At 35.9% G+C, this 24161-nt stretch overlaps 1 protein-coding gene across 1 annotated transcript in view; it reads right to left on the bottom strand.

Moving 5' to 3' along the window:
• Positions 1-22928, bottom strand: part of KIAA0825 (KIAA0825 ortholog) — a 358820-nt gene extending 335892 nt beyond the window's left edge. Inside the window, exons 1-2 of the mRNA XM_077755312.1 lie at positions 22875-22928; positions 17507-17653 (exon numbers count right to left, since the gene is read on the bottom strand). The gene's annotated coding sequence lies outside the window, so the exon portion shown is untranslated. The remainder of the gene's footprint in view (positions 1-17506; positions 17654-22874) is intronic.
• Between the last annotated feature and the right edge of the window lie 1233 nt (positions 22929-24161).

Raw genomic sequence — 24161 nt, 5'->3', positions numbered from 1 at the left:
TTTGGGGGGGTCTTCTTTTTTTTTTTTTTTTTTTTTTTTCTTTTAAAGTAGGCTCGATGTGGGGCCTGAACTCACAACCCCAAGATCAAGACTGAAGCTGAGATCAAGAGTCAGACGCCCAACCGATTGAGTCACCCAGGCACCCCCAGGTCATCATTCTTAAACTTTGACCTGCCTTTTTTCCCCAGTCTGCCTCATTTTTACTTTTCCATCCATGTCTAGTCACAAAGTAGTTCCCTGGATCATTTACGAAGTCCTGCCAATATTACATAATGCAAAATTTAACTTTTACTAGATCTTGAAAATTTTATGTAGTTGAGTAAATTCATTCATTGAGACTTGGATTAAAAGTATGATGGCTGAATAGTAATTTTCATGGTAATTACACCTAACTTTTATACAGCAATTATATGGGTAATGCATTGTTCTAAGTACTTTATATATGTGAACTCATAAAGTCTTACCATAATTCTATGGGACAGGTATTATTATAATCTCCATATTAAAGATGTAGAAACCGAGGCATAGAGAGATTTTTGAGTTGCCCAAGATCCCTTATATACACAGTGGCAAAGGTGGGGTTCAGACTGCTTCAAAGGCTGTCCTTAATCACAGTGCTATAAACTGCCTCTGTGTAGACTTCTACTTAAAAGAAAAAAATTACTATTTTATATCTTATATGTATTGACTTATTTACTGTCATATGTATTTGACAGCTTTCCCTAAAATCACTACAAATTTCCTTCATTATGAAACCTATCTAAATTCCAAAAATAAAATTTTTTAAGGCTAGATCTTCCCCCTTGTGATATTTCAAAGTCACCAGAAATTTCTTTCTTTCCATCAATTACTGGAAGTTGAAATTTTAATGTTTTAGCCTCTCCAAAGACTGAGAAACAATTCAAATGGATCTCAATTTGTTGATAGTCATTTAAGATACTTTATCCTTTAAAGTCTTACATCAGGAAGTATAGAACTTGACATTCCATTCCATTTATTTTCTCAACTCTCATCTATGTATTAGGACTTCCACCACAGACTACTATCGTTTCTATTAATAATTGTGAAAATTCTGAATATATAATTATATTCATGAGAATATTAACATACATCCAATAAGTACACATATTAACATGCTATGGCTATTAAAATCCCTTTTGATAAAATATAAAACACTTCATTGTAACTCCTCTATTAGTAATTTAAATAGGTGCACATATGAAGTAGAAATTGACAGGATCAGTCAGAAAACCCTACTGCAGCTTGACAAGCAAACAGAATTAACTGTCATATGTTTTACCCACCAAATCTGACACTGCTTTATTTTTCAATGTATTTCCCTTTCTAGAAAATATTCTCATTTTAATAACTCTATTGTCAATATGCAATCCTAGCCATCTTTTGCCTTAACACAATAGAGAAACCCAGATGATGAAAACCAAATTTTAATTTCCACATTCTTTTATAACTTAGCACTCATGCATTCCACAGGATTTAAAAATCATAAAATTTTATATTTTTAGATTAGATGTATATATAGTCACAAATCAAAGGGTTAAGGATTAATTAATGAAATTAAGCACAGTAAAAGCCTTATTAATTTGGAAACTAGTACATCTGCATTAGTAGAAAGTTTAAGTTATGGAGTACTTTTAAAAAGGCAGTTATATTATCTATCAACTAAGAATAATAACAAACATTGCTTATAAAATGTGTCAATTACATTTTTAAGGAATTCTTTTAATAACTAGTTAAGAATGACTTAAACTTAGTATGCATTTTCTATCTAAATTGGTGCTTCTATAAAATGTTAATGTAGGTTTTTTTTTAAATGTTTATTTATTTATTTTTGAGAGAGATGGACAGAGAAAGAGGGAGAGAATCCCAAGCAGAGTCTGCGTGGCAGCGAAGAGCCCAACACAGGGCTCAAACTCACAAATTGCGAGATCATGACCTGAGCCAAAACCAAGAGTCAGAGGCTTAATAGAATGCATACCCAGGTACTCTAAAGGATGTAGGTCTTACAGTATGTTCTAAGGGTTTAGAACTTCTCCTAAAATGCTGTTAATAGTATTAATTAGCTATTCATATTGATGTGATATTGTTCTCCTAAATTTTGGAAAATTATTAACCTAACATTAATTTCATGAATAAATCTATCCACTGAAATACCCTGTTCGGTCTTCTAGGACTTTACTCCATCAGGTATCACTAACTAATCCTGTATCATCAATACTAAACATGTTCCAGTTTCCTGCCTTTTAGAAACAAGACCCTCCCTTCCATTCATAGCCCAACTTCAGCAAATAGCAGTCTACATTTCCTAATCTTTTATCTCATCTCTTATTCACTACTCAACTCAGAGAAATCTGGTTTCTTTCTCTGTCCTTACACTGAAAGTGACTAAATATTTTTTAAGTCCTATTATGCTTAATCTCTGCACTAGTTTGGTACTGATGGTTATTCTTTCTCTAAGAGAGGAGAAGTTGTTTCCTCTTTTGTCAATCTTTCAAAGTACTATGGCTTCCTAGTTCTTTTCTTTTCTCTTACACATGTATTCACAGGTTCCCAGTATGAGTCCCCAAATTAGGTAGCCATTCAGCTAAAATTTCTTTTTTTAATATGATAGACAATATATGGATATAAAATGGTGGTCAATTTCTATGCTAGTGTACCCACCTTTCCTGGCCATAACTATCTGATCCAAAGCTAGACATCTGACCCAAACTGAATCATCAGATACAAATAAATTCTGAAATCTGGAATGAAGGCAGGAATAGGAAGGTACACAACCAGGTACTTGGAGGTACACCAACCCAGTTAAATCCAGCCTCCAAAGTGAAGGTGTATAGACTTTTTTGGCTGAGGCCCTGGAATTGCCGAGTTTCTGTCCTTCTGGAACTGAAAATTCATAAAGATTGTTTTTTGGGTTTGTTTTTGTTTCATTCTGTCAGATATACACAATAAATCTTCTCCCTGTTCTACTGAGGAACAGCAACTGTTTTTTCTCTGCCTAAGTTAACCAGACCACTTTGTTAAACTAATAAAACATTTGGCTCCTCTCTCATCTCTGGCGTGAAATACTGATATTCACCACAGGGTTTTCTCTAGAATCTGCTTCTCATTTTAACTACTTTCCTGAAGCATTCTTCATTCAAAGCTATTGCTTCTTTTTATGTAATTTTAACAGAGTACATTTAAGTATTTTAATTTTTAAAGATTTTATTTTTATTCACTGAATTCCATCCTCCTCAGATCTTAAAAAATCTATTCCTATTAGATCTCATTAGATCTCATGTTGTAGTCTTAGCAAATTCCCCTTAATTCCCCTTGCCTGACTTGGAAAGGGAAATATAGAAATTTTCCCTCCCCTTGCCTTTCAATCCATTTCAGGCTGGAATTCTTGGTCCTCTTCGTATTCTACATGTTTTTTATTGAGTGACCTCATGCAACTGCTGAAAATCTAAAGTCTATATCTCTAACCTAGTTCTTCCTCCAAAACCCCAATCCATATTCCAAACACTTGGCAATTCAACATTCATGTTTCAAAGTTTCCTTAAACTCAACATGTCCAAAATTTAATTCAAAATCGTTTCCTTAAACTGGCTTCTTTTCCTAGATTGCAGCATCACTACCTACCTAATCTCTTCCCTCTTCCTTGCTCTATTAACTTAAATCTGGTGTCAGTAAACTACAGCACAGTCTATTTTTTATATGGCCAGCCAACAATGAATGGTCATTACATTTCTAAAGAGTTGTAAAAGTATAAACAAATAAAAAGAATATGCTACAGTGGCCACATGTAGTCCACAAATCCTAAAATATTTACTATCTGGCCTTTAACACAAAGTTTGCTAAACTCTGCCTTAAATGGTCACCAAATTCTTTGACTTTTTCTCTCCCTAATATATTAAGTGGTAACCAAATGCTCTCAAATTTGACTTATCCCTCTGTGTGCTTCCAGCATCCTAAATATGGCATTATTTATTGCTGAAAAATAATGGAAAAACCTCCTATCTAGCCTCTGAGATTTACATCTTGTGGTTTCATAAGAAATATGTATTTGGTTATTGATCGTTGTCTCCCCCTACTTCCTTCCTTACTTTGTCCTATGCATATCTTCCATTTGGCCATTCCTGAGTTGTAGCCTTTCTAAAAATACTGTAACTAGAACTGCAACATTTTACTAAGTTCTGTGAGTCAGCCTAATGACCTATTGAACCTGAGGGGGCTGTGGGAACCACAAAATTTGTAGTCAGTGGGGTGGAAGGAGACACCCCCTGGAGAGGTGACACTTGAGGTTCTCACATGAAATGGGGACAGCCTTGCGGGACTGAGCCATTAAGTTTGTGGGGCCTGCACTAACCCCAGACAGTGTCAGAACTGAATTAAACTGAACTGTAGGACATCGAGTTGGGTTCCAATGTGCATATTGGTATTCAACTTTCTGTTTTAAAAACCAAATCAGACCATTCATTACCGTGCTTAAATACCACTGTAGGTTTTCCACAATGCATAGGACACTCCAGGAGTTTTACCTTCTTTTATATATACAGTTTTCCATATTTAATTATATTTCTCTATCATAACTGTCCTTGATTAACAACTTGAAATAGCCTCCTACCTGAAAACTCCCTCTATTAAGGATGTTTGCAGCAAAAATGATATTTATGGGACATATTTACTTCATCACTGTACAGAATATTGTTTATAGGCCACGTATAATTATATAACATTATTTATTATCTTTAAACAAAGAAAAGTTATCTACAATTGTGGCGTAAAGCATTTTTAAATGCTTTTTAACATCTTAAACCATTTTTTAAAAAATTGTGAAGATATAAGAAAATATACTTGTGAAAAATCAAGATTTAACATTTAAGCTATCAAATAAAATTTGAATGTGGTACCTTAAAACCCTTTCCAGTTTCCATTTATGAAAAAAGGAAATTAGACATAAAGTGTCTCTAAGGATCCTTCTAGTTTTAACCTTCTATTACTTTCGTCATGTGATCTATTTCTCTAATATTTAATCTTCTGTTTTATTGCATTTGCAGAATACTTTTTAATTCTATAGTACAATAGAAATATAATTTGTTGTTGACTAAAGCAGATTCATATGAAATGACCTGAAAATTTATTTAAAAAGCCATCAGTGAAAGTACATATAGGATTTCTTCATGTTAAATCTGAAAATCCATCACCATACTCGCATTTTACTTTATTTGCTGCTTAACACATCTCAACAGTGAATCTATCATATCAACATAGTCATCATGATCCAAGCTGCAAATAATAGAGAGTGTCAGTGTCAATTTTGCTTTCTCACACTTGCTTCCCTTCACTTCATCTGATTTTAATAATCCCTGTCAAACCACAAACAGTCCAAATTACCTTCATGACACAGAAGCTTTCAAGGAGCAGACAGAATCTCAACTTTCATTTAGCAACTACAAAAGAAAGCTGTCCAGCTGGACAAATATTATTTCCACACTTGACAATCTCTACAGTTCAGCATGCATTTTAATTTTAACTAAACCTGCCAGGAGTTTGATATGAGCTTCTTGTTTTGTGTAGATTGACTCACCGGATTATGAGACCAATGACTGTAATTGTGATAAAAGAACCTAGCATTTTTCTACTAAAAGATAAATCAAATATCAAAGCTAACGGATCAAAATGAACACATAAGGCATATACGAAGGCATACATTACAGAAGAAAAACTACTTAAATTAGGTGCTTTAATCACTAAGTTAAGTCTAAACATACAGAATACATTCTATTTTATTATTATTTCTTTTTAAAGTAGGCTCCATACCCAATTTGGGGCTTGAACTCACACCCTGAGATTAAGCATCATATGCTCTATTGACTGATATAGTCAGATGCCCCCCGAATACATTCTTGATATAATTTTTAAAAGAAAATGCTAGTAAGTAAAAATAAAATATAAAAAAAGTTAAAATTTTATTCATGGATACTACTGACAAACGAATCTAAGAGCGAAATCAAAAGAGATTTTTTGGGCTAACTCAATGAATAGTCAAATTTTTAGAACAGGTCTATGCATCAAATTATTTAATAATGCTCTTAACAAGACATTAAAAAAGTACACTTTACACTGAGGCCTGCGCAGGTCCCAACTTGTCTGTGGTTTGGGGTTTATAACTGATTCATAAAGCAAAGTAGAGTATTTGTCTTCTGGGAAAACAAAGTCGTGTTTTCCTCTGAAAAAGCTTCATATATGGTTGGCTTTGGCATCTTCTGGGAATAGGGAGACAGGGATTGAGACTTCATGAGTTTTCAGATGAGGTAGAAAGAGAATACAGTGCTTTAACCAGAAAGTCTCGAGTCAGGTGTAGTTACCTACAGGACTCATTACTGTTAATCCAGCCTTGGCTTCATGATAGTCACAGAAGTGGATTCCTTAACAATAAAATAATAATAACAATAATAATAATGATGATTTTTTAAAATTCCACTCTATACTAATCAATGTGCCCCTGTACAAAGTAGAAATCCAAAAAAAGTTATAGTGAAAAGAAATAATACTTAGTTCATAGAAAAGTATTAGAATAATATAAACCATACTAAATATAAAACCATACTAAAGACTATTATACCTTGGAAGTTTAATTTATTGAATTTAAATCTAAAAGTTTCAAATAAGATATTTCATGGACCATTTCCTGTCTAAGCTAGGCCTAAATTCCTCCTATAGTTATTAGAAATTCACAAGTGTCAGATGTTAAGTCTTCCCTCCAACCTATTACACTTGACACTAATCCTAGGTTTTCCCTTCCTCAAAGGCCAAACTACTGGCTATTAGAGCACTGTTCCTCTCCCAGTACTATCCTAGACACCACAGTTGGGTCCTTTACTAGCTCCTTTTCTTTCTCTGCCTCTTGGTCAGATTAATTTCTATCCATGTCCTCTGATACAACCTGAGTTTTAGAGCACCAGCTCTACCTATCCAACCCCATACTGGATAACTCCCTGGGATGTCTCACAGACACCTTAAACTCAGCATGTCCCCAGATCATCTTATTATCTTCCCTCTGAAGCTTCCTTCTTCTCTTGAGGTCTCTATGATAGTTAACAGCACCACTATCAACTCAGGTACTCATTCAGTGAGTGGGAGTCTTCCCACTCTAGCATTCTCTCATTAACCTCATAGCCAATCAGTCTTCTATCTCTCATATCCATCCATTTCCTATCATACCTGTGAGGTTCAGACTCCATCATTTCCCTATAACTCATGCTTTATCCTCTCAAGTGAATGATTTTTGTAAAAGAGAGATAGATATCAGTGTTTATAGCAAGATTTTAAGTCTACATGACTGGGAGAAGTCATACTCTTAAGAGAAAGAAAAATCAGAAGAATTTGTTAATTTATAGAGGGAAATTTGGCAAGCAAAGGGATCACCCAAATCAGTCCTTATTTAGAATTAAAAAAGGTCCTGAAAATCATTAAAATTACATAATTTTTCAAATGTTGATTAACGACTTAAAAGGTCTTACTTTATCTGTGGACCTACAGACCTACATAATAATTGTATTCAAAAACTACTTCCAAAAATTACATGCTTTCAGGGCACCTGGGTGCTTCATTCAGTTAAGCATTTGATTTCGGCTCAGGTCATGATCTCACAGTCCTGAGTTCAACCTCCACATAGGGCTCTATGCTGATCGTGTAAAGCCTGCTTGGGATTCTCTATCTTTCCCTCTCTCTCTCTGTCTCTACCGCCTACCTTTCAAAATTAATAAATAAACTATAAAAAAAAAAAAAGCCATGCTTTCAAAAGAATTCTTGTATCTGTACTCATTAAAGTAAAAAGTTTATATTATTTGAATATTAAAATTATATACATGATTCATTTCCATATACGTTAATTTCTTAGTTGTATCTATCTTTCACAGATATTTTTCAGAGGAAAGTATTTTTTATGATTATATATTTTTTATATTTTTCTAAACTGCATTATACGGTTAGTAAATTTTAAATTGTTGACACCTATATAGTCTCCCTCAGATATTACTTGGTGAATTTATTAAGTTCACAGCAAATTTTGCTAAATGGAAAATATCCTCAATTTTAATTTTTATTAATAACATATTTAAATATTTATCCCAATATTCTTAAAGGTAGTAGTTTGGGATCCTATTTTTTTTCTTTTTGCCTCCATGGAGAGTGTGATCAATAATTAAAAAAACCAAAACTCAAAATACTTAAAAATTAAATTTCTGGAAAAAAAACCCTCATCATATGTTTATGATTAATTTCAATGTTTTGCTAAATTTAGATGCTTCAGAATTACAGGTTTTCCCAGTTCAACACTATTCTGAACTAGAATATCAATTTATCCAATTAAATATATAAACTCCCACAAAAGATTTTTTTTTGTTAGTCTACATATTAAAAAACACAATTATGGAATTTCACAATTAAATCTTGTAAACCATTTGAGTTCTCATCATTTAATTTGTTCAGTTTCCCTATTAATTTCACAGGGATACACTTCATGGTCTTTCTATTTGTGAGCATTGATTTCAAGAATTCCCTAAATGCTTCATATCAAATGATTTTTTTTTTTTTGGCCTACCACTTGTTGAATAATCTGATTAAAGATTTCATATAGATTTTGAAGAAAATACAACAAAAAACTTAGAGGGTAATTTTAAAAGAGTATTTAATACCAAGATAGGCAATTAAATTAAAGTCAATTTCCAAAATACTGTAATTCCTCAAAGTTTCAAACATTTCTAAAATCCAAAAAGTGTATACTGCCATGCTTAAGTTATTTTTCTTTTCTTCAATAGCAATCTAATCATAAAAACTTAAGGCTGGTTATCTTGTGTAGAAACATATTTGTACTTTTTGATAACCATATCTCCTATTTAGATAGGTAGTTTCAGAGTTTTTTGGGTGCAATTATGAGTTATCGTGACATCACAACATATTCCAAGTATAATTCTCTTCATAGATGCTATCTTTAATTTTTTTATGATGTTGTGTTTCACTACAACATATTTTTAATATCACTAAGACCAAAATATTTTATCATGTTGTAGTTTGGAATTCAATTTATAATAGTATTCACAATAATGCCAAGTATTTCACCTTTTACAGAATGAACATCTAAATGCTTTACTTTTGGGGCACTTGGGTGGTTCAGTCAGTTAAGCCTCTGACTCTTGGTTTCGGCTCAGGTCATGATCTCACAGATGGTGAGTTCGAGCCAAGCATCAGGCTCTGTGCTGACAGTGTGGAGCCTGCTTACGATTCTCTCTTTCCTTTCCTCTCTGCCTCTTCCCAGTTCTCTCTTGCTCTCAAAATAAATAATCATTCTTTAAATAAAAAATAAACTAAAATAAATGCTTTATTTTAATTTCATGAATTAGACATGAAACTTGAATCTTTATTGGAATTAATTCATCTTTTATTAGAAATATCCAATGGTACTGATGTAAAATAGGCATTATTTAACTGTTGATAAAGTTTTATCAATGGAGCCAACACATTAATAGCTATTGATTCACCTTTCGTATATGAACAAGAAGATCTATAGCTGAAAATGAGAGAAATTAATTTAGAAGAGGCATTTGATTTAAATAAAGAGTAAGTTTCACAGTGTGGTACACAAATGTACCTTCTGCAGGTGACTATTACATGTAGCATTTTCAAGCATAATCTTAAAAGATGACTATGAAATAGATATTGCTGATTCTTCAGCTGAGGCACGTGTTCTCATTTTCATGTGATCCGTGATGTCATTATAGCCCCCACAGTTTGAGTTACACACTAATTCATTTCCACAAGTCAAAATTCAGTGCTGTTAATATGCACTGCTGTGTGTGTGCGCATATTTGAAATCATTGCCACCAAAAGGGTTATTACAAAATAAAAATGTGTTACTCAACAATAAAAGTAGTTGTAGATTTATGATACATGATAAAAAACTTGTAGCAATAGACAGAGTTCAGGCTGCATTCACTCTATGGTAAGACTGAACAAAGGCTGGGAAACATGCAATCCAAGGGCAAGGACATGGGCCCAGCACCACGTGGGTGGCATATCAAGTGGCCAGCAAAGGTAGCAGCATCAAATACTTCTGCCACCACCATCACCCAAGACCTGAAAAAGTTAGCTGTAGCTAACTGCTCATGCCACAGCACATTCCCTTCATCAGCAAGCACCCTCATATTACCCTGAAAAAGATGTATTAGCTATTATTACTTCCAGAAAGGATGTGGAAAAGGGAAATGGGAGATTGCCAATTTAAGCATATGTTAAAGTGAGAATTCTGTTTACTACACTGGCATCTCACATATGAGATTATGTCAGAATGTAGAAATACAAAATATAGGTCTACCTAAACCTAAGCTGGTTTAATTACATGCAACTATTAAATAATACTTTATTGAAAAATGAAAAATGTGAGACAAATGCCAAACCAAATGAAACACTAGGACAAAAGGCATAAATTGAGACTATCTTGGGCAAACGGGATATATGATATGGTATCACTATACGTAATATTTTATATAAAATTACAACTTAAATAAAATGGAATTTATGTACATATAAAAATGATAATCTAGCTCTGTATGGCATGACAAAGATTTCCAGAGAGCTGCATTATTTCAGTAAAAAAAAAAAAAAGTTGTAGAACTACATATATACCATGATAGAGTAAAATACTTTTGAAAAAAACAAATCATCCCAAAATATCAGGAATGATACTCAACAAACTATTAACGGTGCTAATCTATGGGCAGTGGAACTAAAACGGGACAGGAAAAAAGTAAATTTTTACTATTAGTATTTTCCTTTATTTAAAAAATATTTTTTAATGTTTTATTTATTTCTGAGAGAGAGAGTGTGAGCAGGAGAGGGTCAGAGAGAGAGGGAGACACAGAATCTGAAACAGGCTCCAGGCTCTGAGCTAGCTGTCAACACAGAGCCTGACGTGGGGCTAGAAACCAAAAACCGTGAGATCATGACCTGAGCCAAAGTCGTACACTTAACTGACTAAGCCACCCAGGAGCCCCTTCGTTTATCTATTTGAACTTAAAATGAGCATGTCTTAATTCTGACACGAAAAGGAAAAACAAATTTGGGGCACCTGGGTATCTCCGTTAGCTAAGCGTCTGACTTTTGATTTCAGCTCAGGTCACAATCTCATGGTTTGGTTCAAGAGATGGAGCTCTATATCGGGCTCCTGCACTTACAGCATGGAGCCTGCTAGGGCTTGTCTCTCTGCCTCTCTCCCCAACCCCCAGATGCGTTCTCTTTCTCTCTCAAAATAAATAAACTTGAAAAAGAAAAAAGGAAAAACAAATTTTAAAAATTCAAAAAAATATTACATTAGCTAACTTAGTATCAACTGAATGGTTCAAGTAACAAATGACCTAAATTCCTGCAGTGGGAAGTTCCTTAGAGGCAGATAGAGATAGAGAAGCCAAGCCACCAAGAAAAAGTAAGATAAAGGCGTTTCCTAAAGGTGGGAGCCCTGTGATCTTCCAAAATCCATAGCCTCAGAGGCTCCACAGTCGGAGACATTTAATCTCTCACTATATGTAGGCTCAAGCTCTCTCTTGTTCTGGGAATGATCCAACAACTAGTGAAGAGAGGACGTAAGAAGTCTCAGCCAATAGTTAACTTGAGAAGTAAATAATGAGCTGGTCTCCTGCTCTTTTCTATTCTGTTCCAGAACCCATGCTCTTACTAACTTGCTTATTAACAATATACAATTAGGTCCCCATTTTTTTTTTGAGAGGGAGTGCATGTGAATGCATGTATGCACAAGTGGGGGAGGGGCAGAGAGAGGGAGGGGGAGAGAGGGAGAGAGAGGGGGAGAGAGAGAGACAGAGAGAGAGAGAGAGAGAGAGAGAGAATCCTAAGCAGGCTCCATGTCCACCTTGTGGTAGAGTTGAGGGGAGGGGGAGGTCTATCACAACACCATGAGATCAGGACCTAGCCAAAATCAAGAGCTAGACACTTAACCAACTGAATCACCCAGGCCCTCTGGTGTCACCATCTTGAGATTTCTTTGTATGTACTGTGATCCCACTCCTAAACCCCAGCCATAGCTACCTGCTCCAGATTCATAAACCACAACCAAGAGGAGCCCCTGATAATTAAAATGATTAGACCATCACTAGAGCACAAATGGGACTGTTTGGGAAAGTCAGAACAGAAAACTCATGGATGAAAAGAGTGAAAAATAAAACCAAAGAGGTATCAGGCACTTGAATGGCTTAATCAGTACAGCATGCAACTCTTGATCTCAAGGTCATGAATTCAAGCTCCATGTTGGGCCTAGAACATACTTTAAAAAAAAAAAATTGAAAAGGTATGCTAAGGTCTTTTTTCCTTTAGAAGGAAAATATTTGAGTTTTATCTTGTACAAAATAGGGAGTCGGAGGGTTTTTTTTTTCTTTTGTTTTGTGTTTTACTAAGACAGTATGTAACCAATGTTTCAAAAATATTTTTCAAACAAAGAACAAATGAGAGAACAGAGACAGGAGGATCAATTAAGATAGTGAACTAACCCACGTGAAAGTGATGATGAACAGGAAGAGGATGATGAGGCATGAGAAAAGGAAAGATGGTTGTTTTGGATGGTTTTTTTTTTACAAATAGTTTATTGTCAAGCTGGTTTCCATATAACACCCAGTGCTCATCCCCACAAGTGCCCTCCTCCATGCCCATCTCCCCCCTCCTCCCCCACATCCATCAGTCCTCAGTTTTTGTCAGCATTCAAGAGTCTCTCATGGTTTGCCTTTCTCCCTTTCCCCCAGCATTTCCCCCCTTCTTCTCCCCCATGGTCCCCAGGTAAGGTCCTCCTAATCCTCCTATATGTGCGAACATATGATATTTGTCCTTCTCTGCCTGACTTATTTCGCTCAGCATAACACCCTCAAGGTCCATCCATGGAAAGATGGTTTTTGAAATGACTTGCCAGAGTACAAAGCTTGGGATTGTTGAAGGAGTCATGCAATTATAGCTGAGAGAAAACCAGGCAGGTATCATAATCCCAGGCATAAACAAGCTTGGATTTTAGACCCAAGTCAACAGAGCAACCAAACAGGATGATGTGAAAATTATAAGGCACCACAAGAGATAGGAGACTTGTGGATGTGTCATTAGAAGATAGCAAAGTGTAAAAGCAAAGGTGTGGATATTCCTGGGTAATAAAACTCAGGGCAGGAAAAGACTGATTATAAAGAGATGGGCATCATACAGAGCAAGGCATGCTTGCTGTCAAAGGTTCTTACTGCCTTGCTGAAGGCAGGTATAGACACCATCTAGTGCATGTCCACGCAAGCCTTTGAGAAGCCAGCTGAGGGGTGGGTCACTACCATGGTCACCCATATGGTTTTGGTGGTCTGGGCATAAGGACCAACAGGGGAGGAGCTAAATTATTACAAAGGAAATTCTGAAACTTTAATCTGGATGACAGTTATGAATAGACATAAAATATAGGAGGTGATTGGTGGTAAGAAGACATGAAAAATGCAGTTTACACAGATGATTTTGAGTGTATTATACAAATGGAAATGTCCAGAGTAGAGATGGAGGTGACATATGAGGAGAATGTGTGAGAAAACATCATTAATATCACTGAAGTTCAGAATACCAAAACTCAGATAGTATTTAAAAAAAAAAAATTGGACTATGATTCCCAGGTTAAAAAGCACACTGCAGGGGCACCTGGGTGGCTCAATCAGTTGAGTGTCCTACTCTTGATTTTAGCTCGGGTCATGATCCCAGGGTTGTGGGAGCCCCAAGTCAAACTGTGTGCTGAGCATGGAGCCTGTTTGGGATTCTCTCTCTCTCTCTTTCTCTGCCCCTCCGCCACTCTTGGGTGGACTCTCATGCTAGTATTCTTTCTCTCTCTCTCTCAAAATAAACATTTTTTAAAAGAAATCTTTGTGATCATTTTGTATAACCATCTGTAAAGACATAACTAATAAATCCAGAAGAGGTTTTTTTTTTTGAGAAACTGTAAAAAAAAAAGGCAGAAAATTAAGGACTGGCATAGGACCACTAACAGGGAATATGACAAAGACCCAAGAAAATAAAGAGAGTGGGGAAAAATAGCATCAAATTCATGTCTTTGTCTCTATTGTAGTGTTTCTCAAAGTGTAGTCCAAGACTAATTTAAGCAGAAGTACCCCAGCAACTGTTAACAATTCAGATACCTGGGTCTCATCCCAGGCCTTAGTGAATTATAGTCTCTAGGTATGGGTCTTGGCATTGACAATTTAAAAGTTTCCCAGGGCATTCTTTTCACCCACTATTTTTATCTCACTGCCTTTCACAAATCAGCTTTCAAAATGTTACTTTCCAGGAACATGCAATCTCACTTCACCTATTAGATTCATTCTTGAAAAGTTAAGGGAGTACTTACACACTAAACCATTATTCCCCCAGGGACTATAATGATTACTTTCAGAATTACATTTACCCAGAAGGAAACAAAGAAGATTCTGGAGCATTCAGCCTTTAAATTTTTTTTTAAATGTTTTATTTATTTTTTTGAGAAAGATAGACAGCATGAGCAGGGGAGGGTCAGAAAGAGAGGGAGACACAGAATCAGAAGCAGGCTCCAGGCTCTGAGCTGGCAGTCAGCACAGAGCCCGACGTAGGGCTCAAACTCACAAACCGCGAGATCATGACCTGAGCCAAAGTCGGACATTTACCTGAATGAGCCACCCAGGCTCCCCTGGAGCATTCAGCCTTTAAACAAACATTCCTTTTTTTTTTTCTTTCCTTAAATTTTATTTATTTATTTTCAGAGAGAGAGAGAGAAAGAGAGAGAATTTTAAACAGGCCTCACACTCATTGCACAGCCTGATGTGGGCTCCATCCCACGACCCAGGGATCATGTCCTGAGCCAAAATCAAAAGTCGGATGCTTAACAGACTGAGCCACCCAGACACCCTAAATATTCTTTATTGGTTAGCCAAATGGATTTATAATTCTCATTGTTCTTTATTCAGTTTAATAGCATATATGTTTAAGGATTCAATTTTTAGCATATTTCATTTTTATTTTCAACTGATTTCACTGGACTTAACTGGTTAAGTACCACAATCAAAAGTCATTTAGCAGAACTCACAAGCAGGAAGTGCCTCAACAAGACATTTTTTCAGAAAACTACAAATACTGAAGTTTGTGGTTTGGACTCTAAGAGCAAAGATATTCCTTTATGTGATGAGCTCCACTAACAACAATATCCATCAATTTATTACCAACGGAGAACCAAGAAGTATATAATATGAATATATTCTATTCTAAGACGGAAATCATCACAACAATAAACTACAGTAGCTAACATTTATTCACTTGCCTCATATCAGGCTCTGTTCCAGACCCTTTGCATGGATTACTCATTTCATCATTCTGATAATCCTGTGAAGTGGGAACTATTTTAGACCTCATTTCCCTGATGGCAAAGCTAAACAGTGCACAGTGCAGAGGGCTGTTTAACTTTCCTGAGATCCCACAAAACTGCAGCGGTCTCTAGAGTGTGTGCTCAAGGCAGTGTGCTACACTGTGATTGTAAGAAAGGCTCAAGTGTTGGAGTAGTTAGCTGCTTTTGTGGAAAGAAAAGACCTCCTGCCCTTTACACTCTGGGATGTTGGCCCCATTTCCTTTCCTTCCCCCCTATTCTTTATACAATTGATTTCAAGACAGCTTGGGTCTAACCTTGGATGTCTGCTCGTGTTTACTTGTCAGATCTAATTTGTTTATTTTTCTAAATTAAAACTAGATTCAGCATAGACAATGCAGACTTGAGCTGTGAGATCATGACAGGTAAGAATCCAGGAGAAGAAAGGAATGTGGATGAATAGATTACTCTTTCCCAACTCTCTCTCCTCTTTTGCCCTTTCCATGTAGAATGTTCCTAGTTGCTCTTTAAAGTGTGGTGGGGTACTAGAATATTTTTTAACACACAACACAACATATCACATTTTACTTTCCATTTTAGTTTCTGTAAGAAGCGTTACTTTCAAACACAAGATTTTAACCCTGCCAAAAATTTGCATAAAAGGGCTTATATAAAGGACTGCCATATGAAGTTTTAAGACAAGTTTTACACATACTCAACTACAGCAAATAAGGATTGTTCCAAAGGAAATTACCTGTACTTTTAGTGGAAAAAAGAAAAAAATCAAGCGTGGGGCTGTGATTCTCAACATCTATAAAGGTGACAACCAACAAGATCCAATGGTTAGGAGAGGAGGCACGAAGAGAGGAGATTATGAATAGAATTCTATCAACATCTCATATCTGGTTATTTGGGTTTTTACTGATCATAATCAAACTTCTGAAAAACCAGAAATTCACTAAAATGCCCGAGCTAACTTGTCCACTTATGAGGCAGCCATTACTTATCTTTCAACAGCAGAGAAGCAATGAATTCCACTCCAGTGTGACCCATTTATGCCTCACAGATTTATCATATGCAGTTTTTAATGACCCCGAACCACAGGAAATGTAGAAACCTATTTGAAAAGCTGACATTAAGGTTGTGACACCCACCAAAACAACAGAGAGTTTAAAGTTAACTTGACACACAATCCACAAATGAGTCTGTTGCTGTCCTAATTTAAAAAACAGGTACCATGTGAAATAGTGATGGCATGTCAGTGTCTGCTTTGAAACTCCTGAATTTTGTCATGTGGCGTTTGTGTCACAACCTTAATATTATTTAAATATACTTTTTAATATCTATTATTTAAAAAATACCTTTGAATTGAAGATACTCCTAAAGCTTTGAAGAAGCCAACCTCAAAGCGCCTCATTCCTAGCATGCCACTTTTATTAGAAGCGGTGCATAAAACATTTGCTGTTGACAAATCTAATTCATTAAAAGGTGAGATGGATGCATTTTAAAATAACTGGCTGGCATCATTATCTGCAGCACCTTTTATAAATTATTCCTCTTTTCCCTTTTGACTGAACTTGTCACAGTTCCCTTTCAGAGCCTGAATGTTATGCCTTATAGTCAATGCTTTCAACATGTTTAGACAAGTCATAAGTTAAACAAGCAGTGGGACTTTCTTTTCTAGAAATCAGGAAGAGTAGCTAAGAAATGCTTACAGATTATTTCATTCAATTCATTGATTTTTAACTAAAGACAAGGAAAGTCAGTTAGTGGTGGTTTCATCTCACACAAAGGATTTAAAAATAAAACTGTAGTGTTTGGGTAGAAGGCAGCATTTCAAAGCAAGGTACATAAAAAGAGCTGCTGGCACCCCCACTGCACTGTGGTGCAGAAGACTTAGTTTAAAATTGTATTGTGCTTCCCCTGACATCGGAGATCAGGTACATCATAAGGCTGACAGCTGGCTGGCACACCAACTTCCTAAAGGAAAATGCTAACCGTATTTCTCTTCGAGGCCAAAGGAATAGAATTATAGAAGTCTTCAACAAGACAGAGCATGGAAGAGAACAAATTATTCAAAACATGAAGAAAAACATTTCTTACCTGATTTTGTTTCAGAAGACTCGAAGAATGATCTGGTCTTCCAATGCTAAATAAAGGGAAATTATTTTCTTCCAAATTGTCAGTGGAAGAGCTGTCTTTTCTTTATTATCTTCAGTTGAGTTTTTTCCCAACATATAAAAAATACACCTATAAAATAATTAGATAAAAAAATTAGATAAAACTTAATCACTGTCACAATGGAGGGGGTATGGTCACATTACTTGTCTACAATGGTAGTGACAGTATTTTCATTAAGTTCTGACATACAGGCATGAGTCAAGAGATAGGAAATATATCAAGACATGCTAAAGCTGGGATACCTAAGAAAAACTTATTAACCAGACGATCCATAGACTACAGGTACATGAATAAGGCAGACACCTAGAGAAACATACATTCAAAACATTCCTTTCATTGTCACTGATTTTCAAATGTTCCTAAACAAATGTAAATTACAGAGAGTAAAGGATGGACGTACACACAGTACAAGCAAAGCCTTTCAATACAATTACTCTTATCCTGTTTAGTTACCAATTTAGTTTCCAGAACAGTTTGTTAAAGCCATTTTTTTCTCACTCTTCTGGATTATTTTGTTAAAATAAACTCTGATTCAGTTGACTGGGGGTTGGGGTCTGGGCTTCTGTATTTCTGAGAGGCTTCTAGATAATGTCACCAATGCTATGGAGCCATAGATGACACTTTCACTAGCCGGGTCCCACCAGTCTATTTGTCTTTCCCTCCATCAAAGTATACTGTTGCTATTTTTGATAACTGGCCCTTTGTTTTTCCATATCACCTTAAAATGTGCTGTCACTTTTCCCTCTTCCCCACCAAAACAAACAGGAATTTGAGACTGCACTGATTGAACTGGGCATCTGTAAAACAAAGAGTTTCCCAAGCCATCTGTATGGCATATCATTCCACTTAGTGAGTTCTTACTGCCACACAATAATGCTTTAATACTTTCCCCCAAGGAAGTTTTGTATAGCTCTTATTATATAAGATGTATTCCTAGAGACTTCATATTTTTAATGTTAGCATAAACAGTATCTCTTTGCAAAAAACTTTTCATTTTTTTGTTTAAATATTTATTGGTATAATTTTTGTATATGAATGTTTTTATCTAGGATATTTGCTAAATTATTATTCTTATATTTTTTCTTTACATCATGCACAAATAATGAGTTCTACTTCCTTGTTCCAAAATCTATGCTTTTTATTTCTTTGTGTTGCCTTACTAAAAGGAGGAAAAAGTTAAACAATAAATGTATTCTTTAATAGAAAAAAACTATTTTGTTATCTTCAGTCAGCAAAACTGATCTCTTGGTTAGGCCTAGGTCGGCTAGAAATCTACTCTAAAGAAGGTTCCAAATGCTTCTTTTGACATTTATTGACTGTCCTCATATTTCTTGCCTTTCTCTGGTGTCTAATATGCAAGTGCCTAAATGTTACTAACATCCATTATCCAGAGCTGACTTCCAGTTGTTATTTCATCAAAAACAGACAGACATCCCAGAGATAACTTGGCCACTCTGGGAATTGAATTTGAACACAAGGGAAAAGAGGAATTATAAAGAGAGGAATGGTTCAGTCCCATCTATGAACTAGTGTGAAGAGATCAAAGCTAGGATACCATGATAGAGATAAAACACATCATCTATATACTCCATAGCTGAAGTCACAAGATTTCTTGGAAAACCTATAAAAAAACTAAAATTGCCTTCTGGATGACAATGTCAGCCTGTTCCAGGGCAATTGCCCTTCTTGATAGCTTTCAGCCAATCAGCTGACAAAGGGAAAAAAAATAAGATTTACTGTTTCACAAACTGTCAATATTGTTATCATTGGTATGTGCATGATGCTGAGATGGAGAAAAGAGTAAAGAAAGAAGAGGTAGTAATTAAAATGTAAAAGCCACCATAGTAATAAAGACACAACAAACTGTTTCTTTAAAAATAAATTCATATACTACTACAAACAAGAAATATAAAGATGTATGGCAATGTACAAAATGCTTAAATGGTGAAGTGAAAGCAGGACCCAAGACAGCATGCACATGTCACACTGCAACTGCTTAAAAATATGTGGACCCGGGGGCGCCTGGGTGGCTTAGTCGGTTAAGCGTCCGACTTTCGCTTAGGTCATGATCTTGCGGTTCGGGGGTTCGAGGCCCGCGTCGGGCTCTGTACTGACTGCCAGCTCAGAGCCTGTCCCTCTCTCTCTGACCCTCCCCTGCTCACGCTGTCTCTCTCGCTCTCTCCTAGAAATATATAAAAAAACATTTAAAAAAAAAATATGTGGACCCGGGTGCCTAAATTGGTTTCACTGCTGATGCATGCAACTCTTGATTTTGGGGTCATGAGTTTGAACCCATGTTGGGAGTGACTGAAATTTTTTTTTGTACGTGGACAAATTTTTGGTTAGGAAGACCAATCAGCATGCAATTCCCCCCTTTCCCTCAGACACCTCCTTAAAAGAAAATAAAGGCGTGTATTGGTGGTTAGGGGAGAGGATATAAGCCGTAACAATGAAGAGACTAAGAAAGTCATCACTACAAATCTGTACAAAGTGACACATGAAAGAGCATTCATAGAAGAAGCTGAGGAGGAAAAGTCAAACTCTAGAGTATGTACAGAGAGTGCTTCAATTAAGGAAGGGAATGGCTTGAAATCACTGACAGAAGTGTGGAGTAAGAAGTGAAGCTAAAATATACCAAGTCTCCCTCCACTACCTTTTTGTACAAGCAAGTATGTGCTTCGTCTTTTTCTGGTTCATGGTTAAATATCTGTAAGTAAGGAAAAAGGATAAGTATATGGGACAAGTGTTGTGTTTGAAGAAATGCATTAACATTCTAGAAAACTAGGAAAGGCGGTATGGGTATGGATACACTCCAAAGAAAAGTCAGCCTCATTCAAGCCTTTAGCTGACTTCCAGCATTCTTGATTTTCTCATTTTTTAATATGAATGCACAGCCACAAACCACTGGGCATTTCAAGAATATCTCCCCCACACACACATTTGGGACCACTATAAAATAAAAATTTACCCTCCAAAAAACAGAGACAGAACATATACATTTTCCATCACTATAGGAGACTAAAGAAAAAAACGTATACATAATACAAGACCAGAAGTAGGACTTCCAGCTATGGCTGAGTGCAATCAGCAAATATTCTTTTTTTTTTTTTTTCAATAAGAGACTTTTTAAAGTTTTTTAAAAATGTTTTTTATTTATTTTTGAGAGACAGCATGAGCAAGAGAAGGTCAGAGAGAGTGGGAGATACAGAATCTGAAACAGGCTCCAGGCTGAGCTAGCTGTCAGTACAGAGCCTGATGTGGGGTTCGAACCCACGAACCGTGAGATCATGACCTGAGCCGAAGTCGGATGCTTAACCGACTGAGCCACCCAGGTGCCCCCAGCAAATATTCTTCTAAAAAGAAACTAAAGAGTCAGACAAAATTGACAAATACTATCATTTCACTGCCCTAGAAATTGACTAAAAGGATGTAACAATTTGAGAAGCATTTATGTTTGAAAGACTGCTAATCTTTGGGAAAGAACACTAAGACCCTGTTACATTCTGGTCTGGCCTCTTATCACCATCAACCACAACTCAGTCAGCAGAGAGGTTCTTCCAGGGTAAGGAAGATCATTAGACTGGAAACATCTCTGTTGCAGTCAAATAGTGCTAACTTGATCTTGAGTGGTAGGTTATGCCCATGTCCAGCAGTGTTTCAGTGGAAGTGATGATCTTATAAGCAGGCAAGTAGGGAGAGTAAACAGCTCCATTGGTCCAATGTGATGGTCATAACTGGGGTAGATATATTCTCAACTAAGGTTGAGAGGATGTGTAATGGAGACCACAGAAGAACAAAGCTAGTCACATATTCCTGAAGCTCAATGCACATGCACAAAGCAAATGTGAAAAAGCCCAGCAGAAAGTAAAAGCTATAACACACCTGAAAACAGTTTAAACTTTCAATGTATTCCTCTATCAATACAGAGATCCATGAGTAGATTACAGAAGACTGGTTGCTTTGATGTGTCCAACAATCAGCTTAAAATTAAAGATACACAGACAATGGAACAAGTCCTAGAAAGCCAAATGTAAAACTCAAAACAAGAATATTAAAAAAACCAAACCAAACCAAACAAATAAACAAACACACCCAGATTTATCAGTGCCGTTTATCACAAGGGAGACAGGTGTCACTGTACTTAGTTTAAGTAAATTACTACACAAAGAAACAATCAAATGAACAAAATCACAACAACCATTAGGGGAAACAAAATATCAGAATCCAGAGTTGCTACAATAAATGATCTAAAATATCCAATTTTCAACAAGAAATTATGAGACATACAAAGAAATAGGGGAAACTATCTGAGTGTCTGTAGATGTTAGAATTAAAAAATACTTCAAAGCAGTTATTACCAATATGTTCAGTGAACCAAAGGTGACCTTATTTAAAGAATTAAAGGAAAGAAAGACAATAATGAATAAAAAATAGATTCTCAACAAGTAGAGAGAGATTATAAAAAAATTCAAGTGGAAATTTTGGAGCTGAAAAGTACAATCAGAAAATTAACCGAGGGATGGGGGCACCTGGGTGTCTCAGTTGGTTAAGCATCTGACTCTTGATCTCAGCTCCGGTAATATCATGATTCGGGGTATAAAGCAGTGGGTTGTGCTCTGCGTTGACAGGGTGGAGCCTCCTTGAGATTCTCTCTCTCCCTCTCTCTCTCTGCCCCTCCCCCACTTGTACTCACCACCTCTCCTCTCAAAGTAAATAAACTTCAAAAATAAAATAAGCTTCAAAAAAAAAAAAGACAGGAACCATATTAAAACTACAGCAAAATGGAAAATGTAAACCCAACCATGTCAATAACTACATTAAATGTGTATGGTCTAAACACCTCAATCAAAAAGCAGAAATTGTCAGATAAGAAAGCAAAATCTTAGCACATGTCATCTAAAGCGCCCTATCTCACATTCTAAGGCAAAAAAAAATATCAAAAGTAGAAGGATGGAAAAAGATATGCCATGAAAACAGTAACCATAATCAGCTGGAGTTACTGCACTAATGTTAAACAAAACAGGCTTTAAAAAATAGTATTTGAGGGGTGCCTGGCTGACTCAGTTAAGTAAGCATCTGACTTCAGCTCAGGTCATGATCTCACTGCTCATGTGTTCAAGCTTTGTGTCAGGGTCTGTGCTGACAGCTCAAGCCTGGAGCCTGCTTCAGATTCTGTGTTTCCCTCCCTTTCTCTACCCCTCTCCCACTCACACTCTGTCTCTCTTTCCATCAAAAATAAACATCAATTTTTTTTTAATATTTAAAAATAGAAATAGTATTAAAGGGGCACCTGGCTGGATCACTTGGTAGAACATGCAACTCTTGATCTCAGGGTCCTGAATTGAGCCATATGTTGAGCCTGCAGCCTACTTAAAAAGAATAAATAGATAATAAATTATATTAAAAAATAAAAAGGGAATTTTAACAGTAACAAAAAAAAGGATAAATTTTAAAAAGAAAAGAAATAATATTTGAGAATATGGGATATTTCAAAATTATAAAAGGGTCAGTAAATCACAAAAAATAATGCTTATAAATGTATATGCACTGAAACAAAGCACTAAAATCAGTGGAGCAAAAATGACAGAAGTGAAAACAGAAACAGACCATTGGCAAACATAGTTGGATATTTCAATACTCTCCTATCAAAAAATTAATAGAAGAGAAAATCAGCAAGAGTATTAGAAAATACTGTTCACCTACTCAACCTCTCATACATATACTACTCTACTCAGTGATACCACGATACACACTTTTTTTCATATGCCAAAAAATAGTTTCCAAGTTAGACCATATACCAAGTCATAAAATCTCAACAAATTTCAAATAAATAAGATCATAAAAAGCATAATCTATGAATAGAACAGAATTAAATTAGAAATCAATAGTAGAAAGATATCTTGGAAAATCTTTAATATTTGGAAGTTAAAAAAACATACTTTTTTAAAGTTTATTTATTTACTTTGAGAGAAAGAGAGAGAGAGAGAGATGCAACTGGGGAAGGGCAGAGAGAGAGAGAGAGAGAGAGAATCCCAAACAGCTTCTGTACTGTCAGCACAGAGCCCGATGCAGGGCTCCAACCCATGAAGCATGAAATCATGACCTGAGACAAAACCTAGATTTGGATACATAACAACTGAACCACCCAGGCACCACAAGAACACATTTTTTAAAATGTTTATTAGTTATTTTTGAGAGAGAGAGAGAGTGAGAGACAGAGCATGAGTAGGGGAGATACAGAAGAGAGGGAAACATAGAATCTGAGGCAGGTTCCAGGCTCTGAACTGTCAGTACAGAGCCTGATGAGGGGCTTAAACCCACAAACCATGAGATCATGACCTGAGCCAAAGTCACTTAACCAACTCAGCCACCCAGGCACCCCAAGAACACATTTCTAAATAAGAAATCAAAAAATAAATCACAAAGAATTAAAAAACATTTTTACTGAATGAGGGTGAAAACACATTATGTCACATTTTATGGGATACACAAAAAGCAGTGTCGAAAGGCAATACAGAAGATTACAGCAGAAATAAATGAAAGAGAAAAGAAAAAGCAATAGAAAAAAATAAAGTCA

Source organism: Crocuta crocuta, unplaced genomic scaffold, assembly GCF_008692635.1.
Source record: "Crocuta crocuta isolate KB4526 unplaced genomic scaffold, BGI_CrCroc_1.0 scaffold42, whole genome shotgun sequence".
Taxonomy (NCBI): Eukaryota; Metazoa; Chordata; class Mammalia; order Carnivora; family Hyaenidae; genus Crocuta; species Crocuta crocuta.
This window is presented reverse-complemented; position numbering and strand designations above follow the sequence as displayed.